Source organism: Passer domesticus, chromosome 4 (assembly GCF_036417665.1).
Source record: "Passer domesticus isolate bPasDom1 chromosome 4, bPasDom1.hap1, whole genome shotgun sequence".
Classification (NCBI taxonomy): Eukaryota; Metazoa; Chordata; class Aves; order Passeriformes; family Passeridae; genus Passer; species Passer domesticus.
Window position 1 is genome coordinate 43,923,774 of NC_087477.1, and position 16,069 is coordinate 43,939,842.

Genomic DNA, 16,069 nt, shown 5'->3' on the forward strand with positions numbered 1-16,069 from the left:
TGAGAGACAGCAGAAAAAATAGTCATAATGGAAAATTAAAATGTTGCTTCCTCTTAGTGTGAAGAACTAAGAACTTTTTAGAACTTCAGGTTTACTCTTAATTTGTGATACAGCTTTTTTCTGCATTAAACAAAGGAGATGTGAAATCATTAATTGATATGGGGATAAAAATGACTGATGACCCTCAGTATGTACAATATGACTGCTTGTACAGTATGTACAAGATGAATTTTAATGCTGTTAAAGTAACACCAGAGTGTTTATTCTTCTGATGGGTGGTGGATTGATGTTTTCACTCCGCAGCAAAAAGAGTGTGACCTCATGCTTTACACTGATGGGATGGGAAGGCTATGCATCTAAGTGGGGGTCTGTACTGAATGGCTGTCTGCAGCCTTAACTGTTAATTACTTCCAATACTGGTTCAGCAATCACAGCCATGTTTTGTGTGACCTCACTGGTGTGGCATGTGGGCAATTATCTTTGGGATAATGAGTCCCTTCATCCATAGCAAAACAACAACATCTCCACTTGGCTTGCAAAAGCTCAGAGGCAGTCTGCTTCTCATCAGGGTGCTTGCCATCCCCTTTGTATCACACCTTATCTCGAGCTTAACCTTTCACATCCTACATTAATTGTTTTTAGATTAAAAATTAATGAATCAATTTTAACAGCATTGAGGGAGGTGTGGGAGGGTGTGGGATTGTGTTAATAAGCCCAAAGTATCCAATAGGTAATTTAGATCTTGAATATTCCTGAGTTCTGAAATGAAAGAGAAACAACACTCCAGATCACTAGTTACAAATGATTGTAATCCTTTTCATCTATGAAGAACTGTAATTAGTAGAAAGTATGGTCCTTCCTTCTCAACCGTGAAAATAATATCTACTAACTACTCATATAATGTACAAAAATTATAGAAACAGCCACAAAAAGACTACCATTTAAAAATATTTTTTGTATTCCATACCATGCTGTATAGAAAAGCCTTTAAAACATTTGACCCTTTGGGAGGTTTTTCTCTTATTTCAGTTCATTTTTAAAGGGTAATGTGAAGATTTGCTTCATTCCATTGAAATTATTGAACATGTGGCTAAATTTCTGCAAAGCTACTCTTTCATGTTTATTGATGAGCTGTGAAGCTTTTCCGTTGCTTAGAAGAGTACTTGCAAAGATATGTTGCGCTTTCAGAAGGTGTGGCAATCAGTGCAGGAACATGACATGAATAGCTAATGTTTTGGATTGCTTTGTTTCAACAAAGCAGAAAGAGTAAATACTTACTGAAGCTTGAATTCTGTCCCCTCCCCCTAGGTTTTGCAGACTTTATGTGCTTATACCTTTTCTCTCCCGCTTGCACATTGCAGTTAGGCTTCTGCAGACTTTGATTAAACTAAGGAGAGCTGTGGTTAAATTTTGGTCCGAGGAAAGGGTGCTGCTTCCAGCTGAGAGTAGCTAATGTGTTTCCTTGAAATGGAAGCTAGAAAGTTACCCAATGCCTAATAAAAAGAGGGAAAATCAAAATTTGTTCTGTTCTTTTTTTTTTTTTTATAATATAAGCTAATGCTAATAATTCATCATCATGTTGTTTGACCTACAGAATACATCTTTGATGGCTCTGAAAATATCTTCCTTGTTTTTGTTGGCATAGCTATCTTAAATTAGCTTTTATGTTCATTCAACTGTAACTGTCTACTCATGGTTTACTGTGTCTTTAAACTGTATCATAGCTCTTGTTTTTCTTCCCTTTGTATCAAACACGTAATCAAGTACTATTAATTGATTTACTTTGTAACCTACAGACTTTTCATTATCACACTAAGAAGGCGAGAAACTAAGAGACTAACTTGTATGGGATATTTGCTTAAGAAAGTGAGAAAGATATTTAATTGTTTTTATATATAAAATATATAAAATTCTAAGTTGGCCTGATCATCCTTCTTCATGGCTTAAATGTTACTTTGAATTTCACCTAGTCAACTTTTATGAGTGCAGTATTTGAAAAATCTGATATGGAGTTTGATTTACACAAGGCAAGGTATTTAATGTCAAAAGTTACCTCTGTTGGTAACAATTCAATCTTCTCACCTGCTTGTGTGGTGTGTTATGAAGGATGACAGCAATGTTTTGGGAAAGGCATATATCATGCTGGACACTGTACCTCATGAGCTAATACTGACCTCATCTGCTAATCTGATGGCTTTCTCTTAGATCGTGTTGCCCTTTTTTTTTGATACCTTGGTGAATGCAGCTTCTGTTACTCTGCCTAAATAGCCATTTCCCCACATTAATCATCATCTACACTGTTCCTTTATTGATCCATTCCTTGAATGTTTGCTCTTTCAAGTACTGCCACTGCTTCGACGAGAGAAAAATAAAAAACCTCTACTGTTTCTTGCAGCCACTCTTCCTTTTTGGTGCATAAGCAATTTAGTGTAGAGGCTCTTTTGCCATTAAAGTTCCTATTATGAATCTTTATGAGACATCACAAATGTGCAGAGTGCAAGTACAAGAGCACAGTTAGATCAGCAAAGGTTAATGAAGACAGTCTATTAGTATCCTGCTGTGTTTGTTGCTGAATGCATTGTAGCAATGCTTGGAGGCTTTGCTCTCAAGGGAGCCCCAGTGCAGTAAGGCAGGGAACTCACCATATGTGGACAGAGAAATGGAGAATGCTTGTAAGTTCACAGACAAGGCTGAAAAAAGAGTCATAATTAGATGCTAAATAATAATAAAAAATTAAACAGCTTGCAAGGACTATTCAAAAGGGTTGCATTCTTTCTACTTTGCTAAGGTGGATATGGGAATGGGAAAGTTGTTAAGCACATGGTACAGGCTGAAGTACTTCTCCTTTTGTGTTTATCAGGGGCTGTGAGAAAACAAATGGGAGATAGATTAAGGAGCATAGTGGAGCTTATGGATCAAGATATTCTGGTCTCAGTTGGATACAGGCCATGGGATAAGCAACTACAGATATGAGACTGGGAAAGTACAGGATATTAAGGTTTTTGAAACCGTGTAGATTTGTAAGGCTGCTAAGTAATGGAAACAATAGGCTTTAACTAGTGGGAAAATTCTTACTTAAGGATGTGACTGCTTAGAGCTGTAACTGCTTGGAGCTGCAACAGTATATGAGCTGATCTGTGATGAACAATAATTGACTTCAATTACTTCAATAGCCTGTTCTTCTATGCTCGGACTTCATATGCTCTGGCTTCAATAAATTGCTTCAACTCTGACTTTGCTTGGGCTTTGGCTTTTTTGCTTGGATTATTTTCACACCCCTTCTTTTCTTTGGAGTCCCGTCTCTCAGTCACTCGGTAATGGGCTCCTGTTTGCAGCCAGGCCAAATTGGAGAGTTGGGGTGTTGGCAAAATCATTGAAGGTCATTAAGGCCCAGGATCTAGCTGCTTTGTGTACCAGTCTACTAGGACTTGCTAGAGAATACAGCAGCTGAAGTTGCTCCAAGCATTCTGGTCATTGCAGATGAGGAAAACCTGCTTTTGATTCTAGAGGGTGTTTTGGTACTGGAGGTATTTCTGAGGCGTGAGCTAAAGAGAAGTTGCTTGCTTTATAGCAAATGATATCTGTATGCCAGGGACATGTCTGTCAAGTCTCTTTTTGGAGCTGACTGGCAACCAGTGCTATTTTAAATAAATCTTTTGCTTCTCTGAGTGTTCACAAATGCAGGGTTAGTATTAGCATTTTATAACATCACCAGCTCAGGAGCTCCAACCTCACAATTCAAACACTAAAATTATGAAGTGTAATTATTAAGTTTGTTAAATTTGCATTGTTAGTGAAACCTAAAGAGTTCTATTTTCCAGATTTCTCTGTGTTTTGATAAGAAGGGCTTGAAACTCACTGCTGAAAACCCCAAAGGAAAATCAGTTTCTTCTGTAGCTGATCCACTTCAGCTGGAGAGTAATAAAAATGCCAAATAGAGCATGACCTGTTGACTCTGAAGACACCATAACTTTCTGAAGGAGAGAGGGTTTTGAGGAAAATATTTTTTATTATGGTGTCAATATTCTGGAATCAGGTGATATCCTTCTCATGTTAGTTATCTTCTGCCAAAACATGTAAAATTGACAGTTTATGCTGCATGGATTAAACATGGGGCAGTACCAAGTGCTGTTGCAGGATGACGGACAAAAAAACGAGATGGCAGAGCTAAAAGGAGTAGTTTGGGAAATGTGTTAAATGTAGCAAGGAGTCCTGTGATTTGTACTATCTCTTCCTATGATATAGCATGACAGTGATTTTAAATGCCTGTGGCTATGCATGCTTTAATATGAGATCAATGTTATACTCCTGTTCTGTTTCCTAGTTATATCAGGATATGCTTAGAGTATGGTAGAAACAATAGAAGTCTTTCCTGTGAATGACCTTAGGCTTAGAAAGTTGTGGCACTTGGGAAGTAGCAAACACATTTATAAAGAAACTACTCAAGCCAATGGCTTGTGAGGAATGTTAACATAAGTTAATGTAATCTGGAAAGCAACAATTAGATGAAGATGGAGAAAATAAAAAATGGTGTTGCATAACTTTATTAGATATTATTTGTCCATGACTAAGTGTTTAAGCAGTATCTTGAGTTTCCTGAAAAGTTATCTTTATTTAAATTTCAAGAAAGTGAACCTTTTCTGAATGTTGTAAAATACAGTAAATAATTTTCTGTTTAAAAAGTCACATGCAACTTCATAGCATAATAAACTGGAAAGTTGGTCTCTCTTGAGGCATGTTGCAGGTATGTGTGGAATAAATGTGACGGTTTAGTTTTTCAGATTAGCTCCTTCTCTATCCACTTTGATCTTCAGTGTCAGAGAAGGTTGAATAGTTTTTCACCACTCCTTTTCCTTCAAGTGGATATCTGCAATTCTTTGGTTTTTATGACTTATCAACATGTAGAAATTTAAGAACTCAACCTTCCCTACCGTGACTACTGAGTAACTCCTGTCCAGCTGATGCACTTCAAACCACAGGAGTTTTTGACTATGTGGAGTGCTGATCCTTGCTGAACATTCTGCTATGTTAGGTCTGGTGACATTTGCAGTATAGTAAAGCTCCAGCAAAACCCACCAAGTTTTATATATAATATGCTTGTTTGTGGCGACAAGACAGGCTGGTAGCTATGTAGCTGCTGAATATTTCTTTTATGCCCTCATGTTCGCCAGTAAAGAATTTCAAATTAATACTTGAAAGACTACTATAACTTACCCATGTAATTCCTAGAAATTTAACAGGGTGTAATATAAAATAAAGCATGTATGCAAGAGCATGAGTTATGACACTTACAGGAACCATAATTTTGTATTTCCTGACTTTTGAGTGTTAAAGAGGGGATTAAATTCCTAATTGTACTAGCATTAATATAGTTTAGTGCATCAAATACCTTTCCTGGCACACATTTTTCTTCCAGACCCAACCACCAATTTCACCAGGGCTTTTTGGGGGGAAATAAAAAAATCTCTTAGTATATACTTAGGATTAATTGATTCTTGGTCTACCTGAGTTAACAAATCCAGGTGATACTATAGATAAAATGACCCTGAGTATTCTGCTTAGTTCACACAGCAGGAATAAAGGAGAAAGTAAGAGTATTAATCAATTGTGGGTGCTTGTTAAACAGTGGGGAATGCAGAAACATCTAAAAAAAGTCATGCTTGTAGGCATAAAAATTGGAGAAGAAAAAGAGTTTAAATAAAGCACTACTGCTTCTATGTTACATAGAGCTGATTTGACAGTGCTGTAATAACAATTTAGAAGTTAATGGAGACCTGAAAACAAGGAATTGTTTCAAAATTAACATGATTTACTATCTGTGAATTGATTATTGGCAATTCTGAACAGTAACTGTCAGCAGAAAACTGTGTCATTCTGAAAGGCTTTATCTGAAATATATTAAAAATTAAGATACCTCATGAGATGATGGTTGGCCTGGAATAGAATACTGCTTCTGGGAGAGTCTGGAGTTTTGACCTTGATACTGATGAACATTTTCTTGAGTTAAATTTAAAAAAAGAAAAAAAAAATGAAACCATGGTAGTGGAGAACAATATCTTGGGCCTTCTTGAAACCTTTAACTGTCTATAAATTATTGGTGTAGGTGTATAATAAGCCTGACCAGTTTCTTTTCTGAAATACTGGCAGAGATGGCTGTAGAGTTCCCCATTCAAATTATCATCCTGGAAATAAACCAAAAGATTGTAGAAGTATTCAGCCTTAATAATTCTATGGGCATTAAAATTTCTTTTTCTTTCTTCCCTGTTTTGTACAGCATCCTACCAATTACAAGGTAGAAAGACTACATTTTGTCCTGTATTTATATTTGGCCATCTTGATTACCGGTAGTCACAGTGGTTAGAGGCAAAAATTCTAGGCTGAAGTGAGAAATTATGTCCCTAATTCAGAATATTTTTTGTATGGAGAGAGAATTGTAGCTAAAGAAAGATAATGCACTACAGAGTACTCTGTGGTAGTATTTTGTATGTTGAGTACTAGGTTCAGTAATTCTGGTAACCATTTATTCTGTTAAGTCCATTTCATTTTATTGCATCTTCTTAATTTTACTGCTTCTAGCACTAGTGCTTAGTGGACTGAAGCAGAAATGACAAAATGCTTATCATTCTGGCAGCTGATAATCACATTTATTAGGAAACATGACCATACAGCTAAGACACACAATTATGCAAGAGATAATATCTTCATTCTATGGTCTTTCCTTTAATTGTGGACTTACTCTTGCTACTCCAGTTGTTAACGTTAAGCTACATTTTCCACTTCAATTTTATAAGTTTTGTTCATGTAAATTAGCATGTTTTACCTAGGTTCATTGCATTCCAAGTGTATAGATACAGTGTGTTTCATAGAATCAGAAAATGTGGTGGGTTGGGTTTGGAAGGGACCTTGAAGAGGCAGCAGGCTGAGGGAATGAAGAGGATGTGGAAGAGGAATGGTTAGAGGGTAGCACTGCATACAGATTCACACAGAACTGGGTGCCTGTTGAACAGCCTGTTATGCGGATTATATGGTGTAGGTGAAAGGTGAAGGCTTGCTGTACATATGTAGTTGCTTTGTTTATATTGGGTCATTAACTGTGGCAGCAGCTCTCTTGCTACAGAGAGCAACACATAACTTTCCCAGGCCTTTCTGGGAAAGACTGTGAGAAGGTCAGGGAAAAGAAGGAGAAACAATTCATATCTTGCTGCACCTGTTATTGTGAACATGTGGAATATGTTATGGAGATTTGTTTACCAAAGGGTGGTTTGTTAATTAGCCAATGGTGTTTGAATTGGAGGACCAATTAGGTCCAGGTGTGTCGTAACTGTCAACAAAAAGCAATGGGTTTCTTAATAATGATATAATATAATAAAGAGATTGATCAGCCTTCTGTGAATCATGGAGTCAATGCTAATTATTACCCAGCTGGGGGTCTGTTGTGGCGACAATTACTGTAGTTATTTTTGAATAAACCTGTGGTAACAGCAAAGGTAGTTTAATCAGTCACAGCTTAAATGCTTCTGTTGATAGTGGTAGGTGAGCAGGAGACTGAGTAGGGCTTGGTGATACTAGTAGGTTACTTGCTCTGTAAAGGCTTCTATATGGCTCCATGGAAGATTCATATATTAGGGCAAGTATTGCTTTCAGAAAATCAAATTTGTAATTAGATTTATGTCACCAGATGTCTTCACTGAAGGGTGTAAGCAAATATGTCTTTTTATTGAGATTTCCTGTATTTGCGATGGCGTATCTTTGTGCGTTTTTTGTTTGTTTTATCTGGGGAAACGGGTGATTTATCAATATGTGTTGATTGTGTTGATATTCCCAGTTACAGCTTATATCTCTTTATGTTAAGAAAATAGCAGAAATAACATGGATTACTGTGAATTCCAAATATGCTTTATGGGAAAAAAAGGTAATTTCTCTAATTTTAGGTTTATGGAGCTGTAAAACTATGTAGGTGCTAAGATCATCTGTGATTGTTGCTGACAAAGTTTATTATGCTCTATATTTGATGGTACAATATGCTGTTGCGTTTTCCCTTCATGCATGTGCCTCTGCCTGCATAGTATGCCAAATTATATGAATTTTGAACAATTTGAGGAACTTTGGGGATGAAGCTTGGTAGTAGTAGTTTTGAATTACATTGCATGGAGTTTTACACATAATTCTGAAGTGTGCCAAAATGTTGTTACATACTGAATTCGTGCAGGGCCTAATTGACTAGAGAGTTTAGTAGTAGGTAGTTTTGTGCTCCATCAGAAACATTACAGATACGGTGTCTCGTAATGTGTAAACTGTTCTGAGGGCTAAAGAGCAACTGTTCCTTCTGTTGGGATGACTATTTCCTGGGATAGCTGCAGTTATGAAGGGATTGATACACTGTGCTGCATCAGCGTAGATTGGTTAGCATCGGCCTTATGTCCTCTTCTACTTTGACAAGAATTGTGACATGCAGTCTTGCAGCATAGTCAAGTTGCCCAGTATCCAAGCTGCTCTGTCTCGTACTAATGGGAATTTCACTTTGATAAACTGGGGAAATACTTATGACAATGTTATCTGGTGTTTATAACATTATTATGAGTTTTTGAAATTTTCAATACCCTGGGGCAAAAAAGAAAAGGAGTCCCATGCTGTTAGTATACTCTGTGCAGTTTGGGACTTCTCACCAATGCATTTTCATTTGAACAATTTCAGGGCATGTGGTGTTACTCTTGGGGATGGTCATATGCAGGGCCAGGAGTTGGGCTTGATGATCCTTATAGGTTCATTCCAATTTGATATATTCTGTGATTTTGTGATCTTTTTTAGGGTGCACATGTTGCTAGGCAGCTGTATAGTCCATCCCTGATAGTGGATTTTTGAAGCTGTTTGCTTGCCAGCAGAAGCAGGATATGGAAGTGTATGCAGAGCCACTGTTTGAGGAAATGGCATTTCCTGTTCTCCATTGTTCCTGTGGAAGCAAAGGAGAATATATGTCAGCATGCAGGCATCCTCAGTAAGTAGACATATTCATGTTGCCTATTTCAATGCTGAAGAAGTTGAGTCAATCCAGGTAGTTGATTTGCTTACTTGCATCTTATCTGAGTTTGTGAGAAGAGCAAAGAGTGGCTGATAGAAATTTTGTAAAAAATAAGATTGATCTCCACTGCAAGGAGAAGTTCAAGGTATGAAAAGGGGCATTAATGTCCTCTATGCTTTTGCTGAGCTTTTTGCATTGGAGTAGTGATTTGACACAGCTACCTGAGGAGATTTTGATTTCAGCTAAGCATTAAAATAACATTGATCAGGGTACTGATTATGGTGACAAACACCATTCATCATTTATGAAACAAACACCATTTTGAACTAGGAATTCTTACTTTATGCTTTGCTATATGGCTGCAAATTTACATCCTTCCTGGGATTTTGTGAAGTTAAATGACATTAAAATTTGCAAAACATTATTTTATTTTTTTCTCTAGTCAAAGGTGAATGGCAAAATTTTTCTCCAGAGATTTCCTTGCCCTGAGTAGAAATTCTGTTATTCTGTAAGCAAATATTCTTCTCTACAGATGGTGAGTTTAAGGAGAGAGTCACTAAGAAGCAGATAGTACTTCCCTGAGGCAACTAGGATCTGCTTATAATTTGATCATAAGGAAGAAAGCTGAACTTGATTATAGTTCTAGAGAAATATAACCTAGTTATTCAGAAATATCTGCTTCTTGTAATAGTTTTAGGTTAATGGGCTTTTAAAGCTCTTCAAAAAAGCCTATCACAGGTCTAATATATTTTTGGTAATCAGAGGAATTTAAAGAAAAAAACAAAAGACATTTAAAAGCTGCTTTCAGTTGCACTTTAATGTAATTTTCATATAGACTTGAAATTTTTCTATTTAATATTGTTTTAAGTTAGGATCAATTTAAGAACATTATTGCAACACACATAGTAATGTATGAAAACATGAAAACTAATCTTCCCCTTTCCACCTCCAACAGTTACTAGAGACATTTCTATAAAGTTGTGGTTACCGAATGTAAGTATTTTGAGCTAGGTGAGTGCCTACAGCAGCAAAATGACTTGAGAGATAAATCTTCATTTAAATAAACTCACTGAAATAGGTGAGAAATAATAAACCAGAATTTCAACTAGAAAAGTATGTGTAGGAATTTAATATGGATATTAGAAACAGATGTCATAACATTATTGTCCATTTCTCCATAGCAAGGTTTTGCCTCTATTTCTGATATTACTTATCATTTTAGACTCAGTGTTTTGAGAACAGCTGAAGCATAAGTATCCAATTAAAATTGATTTTGTGATATAGACTACTTATTTCCTTTAAAAAATAACTACCTGGATTTTCATGCCATGTGCTTTTTAGTTTAGTCTGATTTTTCCTTCATTTTAAGCAAAGTTTTACGTCTTAATAATGATGAATGGTGGTGAATGCCAGCAATGAGATGAATGTTCTAATAACCTGAGAATGGCTTAGGTTGGAAAAGATTTTTAAGATCATGGAGTTCAACTTAGCCTACCAATGGATTTCACACAACTATGGAGTCTGGACTAGTTGATGATGAACTGAAGATTATATTTATTCTGAACTTAGAAGTAAGAAGAACACTAAATTCTTTTTGACTATTGTAGAGATGGTTTGTAACTCAAATCTAATTGCTCGCAGGCGTTTATTAATTGCTGACAATGTGAGGTAGTGGAAAAGACTTGAAAATGTGAAGGGAATTTGGCCAGTAATTCTTGCAAGGAGAAAAAGATGATTAGATTTGGAGAAATCTGAATCTTCAATTTTATCATTTTTTAAAGTATGGCTTCTTCCCTTTTCATCAATATGCAGCTATTCAGAAAATGAAAAAAAAACCCCGATAGTAAAAATACAGAGTTGTGAAATACAATTTTCTCTTAAGCCTTCCACTTTGATTAATTATCATAATGCAGCAATCTTCTGAAGGTGAGGAAAATAATATATTTTGTATTTAATTAGTACAGCTAATAATCAAGGAATGAAGTTAAAGACAGGAAAGGAAATACAACGTAAATAAATGAAATGGAAAAAAAGAAAATTCTGGCATGAAATGGCAGCAGTGGAATGGAATGAAACAAAGTGCAGAGAAATGGATGGAAACAGGGTGAAATAATACTCAGTGAAATATTGAGATTTCATTTCTTTTTATGAAATTTGTTTCATGAAGAAAAATAGAATGAGGAAGCAAGTAGAGAAGTTAAATGAAAAGACAAAAGAGGAAAGATAATGAAATAAAATTAAAAAAAGAAAATACTTAGGAGAAGTTAAATCACTGGAATGGAATTGAATGAAATGAAGTGCCACAAAACTAACCAAAATTAAATGAAATTATACTAATTGAAATTTTGAGATTTCATTTCCTTTCATGTTACAAAGAATTTTCCTCATGGCGAGTTGCCACTTTTTCATCTGTGCCACCTATGGCAATAAGGACCTCTGCCATTAGAGTTAGCATTGAGAGAGTAGAATAGCCTAGACCTCCAGGAGCAATGGAGCTGAAAAAGGCATGGAAAAGTGATCCCAGAAAGGCCCCGACATTGTTGTGCCTAAATCTAAGGTGTCCAGTGCGTGGCTAGTGCCAAGATGCAAGGTATGGAGAGAACAGTGCTGGGGGAGTGCAGCACTCCCCTTGTTACTCTTTTTGCAGCTGCAGTGTCCCTGGAGCTCTGGGCTTTGTGGTTTTCTGAACCCTAAGCATAACCCTAATCCTAGGCGGAGCAGTAAGTAGATAATTCATCCGAGGTTGGTGCCAAGCAGAAATATGAAGAGGGAGCAATGTTGGGGCAGTGCCATGTTCAGGCTGGTGTGCTTTTTGCAATTGCAGTGTCACTGGAGCACTGGGCTTTGTGGTTTTCTGAGCCCTAACCCTAATCCTAACCCTAGGTGGAGCTCTAAAACCAGCATTGGGCCCATGCTGGTGTCAAGCAGCAAGATGAGGTGTGAGCAATGTTGGGACAGTGCCGAGAAGAAATTTCTTTCATGAAACAAAATGAAATATCGAAAACATAAGAGAAAGTTTCACAATGACTCCGGAAGGGAGAGATGATAAAAGAAAATGCAATTAAGAAAAAAAGTTGAAATGGAGTGACTACAACCAAATGGATTGCAATTAAACGAGGTGCATTGAAAAGGACTGAAATGTAGCAAAATTAACTTTACTGAAATCCCCAAATCAGGGAACAAAGTCAAACAAAAAGACAGGAGAAGAAATCGATTAAATGAAATGCTTCAAGAAAATAAAAAAGTTCTGCATGAAAGGGCAAACAATAAAATGGCATGTGGTAACATGAAGTGTAGGGAAATGGAACAGACCTTGCCAAATTGATCCTCATTGAAATTGCAAGATTTCATTTCCTTTCATGAAATGAAGAACTTCCTTTCATAAAAGGAAATAAAATCTCAAAGTCAGAGAACAAAGTGAAACAAACTGACTTGGGTGGACTTCTAATGAAATGAAATGCTATGGAAATAAATAAAGGAAAAATCTGAAATTAAAAGATTGTCATAAAATGTAATGAGATTACATAAATGCTCCCCTTTGCATGCCTTTTGTAGTTGCCTTGTCCCAGGATGTCTAGGCTTTGTGGTTTTCTGAGGCCTGTGCTTGAGCACAAGCCTAGCCCTAAGCGGAGCAGTAAATGCTGCCTTTTGCTGAAGGGCCAAGCACATGAGTGGTGCCAAGGAATGTTGGGAGAGTGCTGTGTTCTCCTTGGCTTGGCTTTTGCAGGTGCAGTGTCCCTGGAGCTCTGGGCTTTGTGGTTTGCTGAAGTGAACATGTGCTATTTGGTTTTGAGTAAAATTAACTTCACAAGATAGAATGTTGCAGGGTAGGAATTTATAATAGGTGTTAAACACAGATAAACAGCAACATTTTTAGTTCAAGATCTCAATTTTTTGGGAGAGGTTTTAAACCTGGATGTAGCTCTGAAATTGAAAATTTAATTCATTTGTCTCTGTCGTTTTAAGACAGTACATCTTCACTGAAGCAGCCAGAATGTCTCCCTGAGCTTGGAAAACTTTCCTGAATGTCAATAGTACTGGGTATTTACCCCACAGGGAAGTTAATTTGAACATTTGAAAATGACCACAATCACTTTAGATATGTTAATTAGAATTTATGTTTGAAGTCTCTTAAATTTAGACATGCTGATAAAAAATCTTTTCAACTAGATTATTTTCCTGGTTAAATAATCTTTTACGATCCCTTGGTAATAAATCCATGACAGAGGAAGAATTAAACCCCTCAAAAGAATAAAAATAAATGTTGAGTACTCCCTTTACCTTAAGTGCATGTCTCTGCTTAGCAGTTTCTTTTATGTTAATGTTAAATGCACAAAGGAAATAGCAGAAAAGGCTCTTTTCCAGTGCTTAAGAAAATGCCAGTGTAGGTTCAAGGAAAGTTGATTTTGAATAGATCAGCCTTGTGTGAGGTGATTGTTTTATGCTGTTAAATACAATTTTGAGTTCTGTATATCTAACAGTTAGATGTATTTGGAATGCTGATCAAAGCTCCTTTGCCTAAATTAGAGAAATTGCATCAGTCATCATATGCAAAATTATCTTGTAATGGTGCAAGGAAAATGGAAGTATCTCAAAGTGGAAAATTCATTTAGCAGAAATAGATGGAGGTGAAAAGTAAGGTGGAGTAGTGATATCTCTCCCAGAGACGTGCTCTAGAAGAGGATTTGCTCAATATTTACATTAACTGCATGAAGATCAAAAAAACCCCAACAAAGTAAAAGATTGACTATAAAAAACACTTCTCAGAAACATTTTCTTCTGATTAAATGTGTGCAACTTGCAGGTTCTTCACACTGAGGGAGAAAAAGTAACAAAACAATTCTTTGACGTGTACAGGAATAGAAAGAAACAGTAGGTCCTGGGTCTTTGGGAAACTGCTAGATTTGCTAACATAGGGGAGGAGAATGTGCATAATTCCTAAGGGATTTTGAGGCACAGGCTTACTTCTTGATAAAGGGTGGTAATTAAAAAGAAAGGAGAACTGGAACAGTAAGGGACGGAAGATATTGAGCAAACTCTGTGGAATGTCACTTCAGCTGATGCTAAAGTAATCTCTTCATCTATGCAAAAGGCAGCAAATATTCTTAGGATCAGTGTACCATTGAAGTTGGAGTCTAGTCGGATTCAACATTGGGTTTTGAATTATCACACGATATGCAGAGGAATGAAGGTAAGGAAGGCAAGTTTTACTTGATGACTGAATAGTGTTGTTATTTGATTGTCATATTCAATGACATGAGAATTGAAAATATATTACTAAGATAGGGGTTTTTTACTTGCTTGTGGTTTTTTTTTGTTGTCTGTTTTGCGTTCATGTGGGTCCTTCTTCTCATGGACATAGATAATGTCATCTTTATGTTTGGTGTTAATTCAAATAATAGAGGGACAGAAAGTAAGGCATAACACTTACCTGGATGTTTGTAGGCTTCAGGCCATCATTTGCAGGTGTCTATAATATTAAGTGTTGTCTGTTACATGGTCTCTTTCCCTATTTCTAGCTTATAGTTCTAGTACAGCATTTGTGGAGGAGTGAGTTGCATATTCTTTCAAAAGCAAAACCAACCAAACAAAAAGTCCAGCACAGAATCAGATTAACCCCCACTGGTCTGAAAATGTAATTGGATTAGGTAAACGTTCAGTAATGGTCTTTAAATGTTTGCACACTCTCAGGAATATTTGCAAAAGTGGAAGTGAAAATTATCATCTGTGTAAGAGTTCTGTGGTCAAGGATCAGTGAAGAGTTACAGAAAATGAAGTGTTGAAATAATACTGTAATACAAGTGGAATATCCAGAAAAAATTTCTCTCTGAATGTGAATGAGGTATGTTTTAATTTAAATTTTACTTCAGCCAACTATCAATTTTGTATCAAGTTTGGCATTATAAAGAGTACAAAACCAGGGGCATCACAGCTGGAAGTAATGGGGGACACAAGAACTAATATTTCAGGGACAGGAAAACATATTGCACCGAGGGCAATATTACTCAGTGTTGGAAAGAAGTCCATACCTCCTGAATATCCCCAAAGTGTAAAAAGTTTGTAACATGGAGCTGATATCACTGTTTAAACTTACATTATTCTATGAAAATTAAGAAAAAAAATCAGAACTGTAGTATGTATTCAACTGAGACTTTTCTGATGGTGCTTTTTTTGTGAGTGTGTGGCTGCATACTTAGTGATCAAAGAAGCAGGGTACATCTTTACAGGAATAATCTGGTGCAAATGTGATATGGTTTATGCATGCATTACTTACTAGTTACTCTACTACCAATGGGATAACACGTGCATAACATTAGGACTCAGAAATGACTGTCTGGGGAACTACTTGCTCTTTCGGCCATATTAGAAGTTGGGTATCTTTTAAAGTTATTCTGAATATTGATGAGCATCTAAATGGGTACATTTTTATTTACTGGGAACAAAAGGAATGCTGAGTTGCAAATACACCTAGGCTCCAGAGACTTTCAACTGAGCTATAAAAAGAGAACTTACAAATTTGCAGTCAGAAAGAAAACACGGACTCCTCAAAGTATTAAGTTGTTTAAGAATTAGGTGTCTCCTCAGTCTTTTCATAATTTGAACTAATTGAAACATTGTCTACTGGTCAGTAATCACAGTGAAAACTAGGCCTTGTGGGTAACAATAAGAATTCTGCCAACAGCATCAGGGGAGCCAGGATTTGCATATTCATTTCTGAATATGTGTGCATTACCTTCATGAATAGCTAGAGTAAAACACTCTGTCTATAAATCTGCATTTCATATTTCTACGTACCAAATAGGTATAAAATTGTGTATACTATACTCTAGAGCCTATACCCTTGAATATGAAAAAATTGGGTTCTAAATATGTCTTTTGACAAATATACAGATTGCCTGAGAAAATTCTTAGATGCAAAAATTTACTGCTGGCTATATGCAGTATGCCTGCATATCAATTGCAATGACACAGTAAAGTTTATTATGGATTTTCAGAGGTGTATTGTGATATCAAGTTTAAAAAGTGCTTGAGGAATATAAACCACCAATC

General features: G+C 36.3%; 1 long non-coding RNA gene across 1 annotated transcript in view; it reads left to right on the top strand.

Annotated features, from left to right (window-relative positions):
- Positions 1-14,955, top strand: part of LOC135299983 (uncharacterized) — a 32,880-nt gene extending 17,925 nt beyond the window's left edge. Inside the window, exons 4-6 of the long non-coding RNA XR_010361833.1 lie at positions 8,809-8,995; positions 14,112-14,210; positions 14,711-14,955. This is a non-coding gene — a long non-coding RNA (uncharacterized LOC135299983). The remainder of the gene's footprint in view (positions 1-8,808; positions 8,996-14,111; positions 14,211-14,710) is intronic.
- Positions 14,956-16,069: the final 1,114 nt, after the last annotated feature.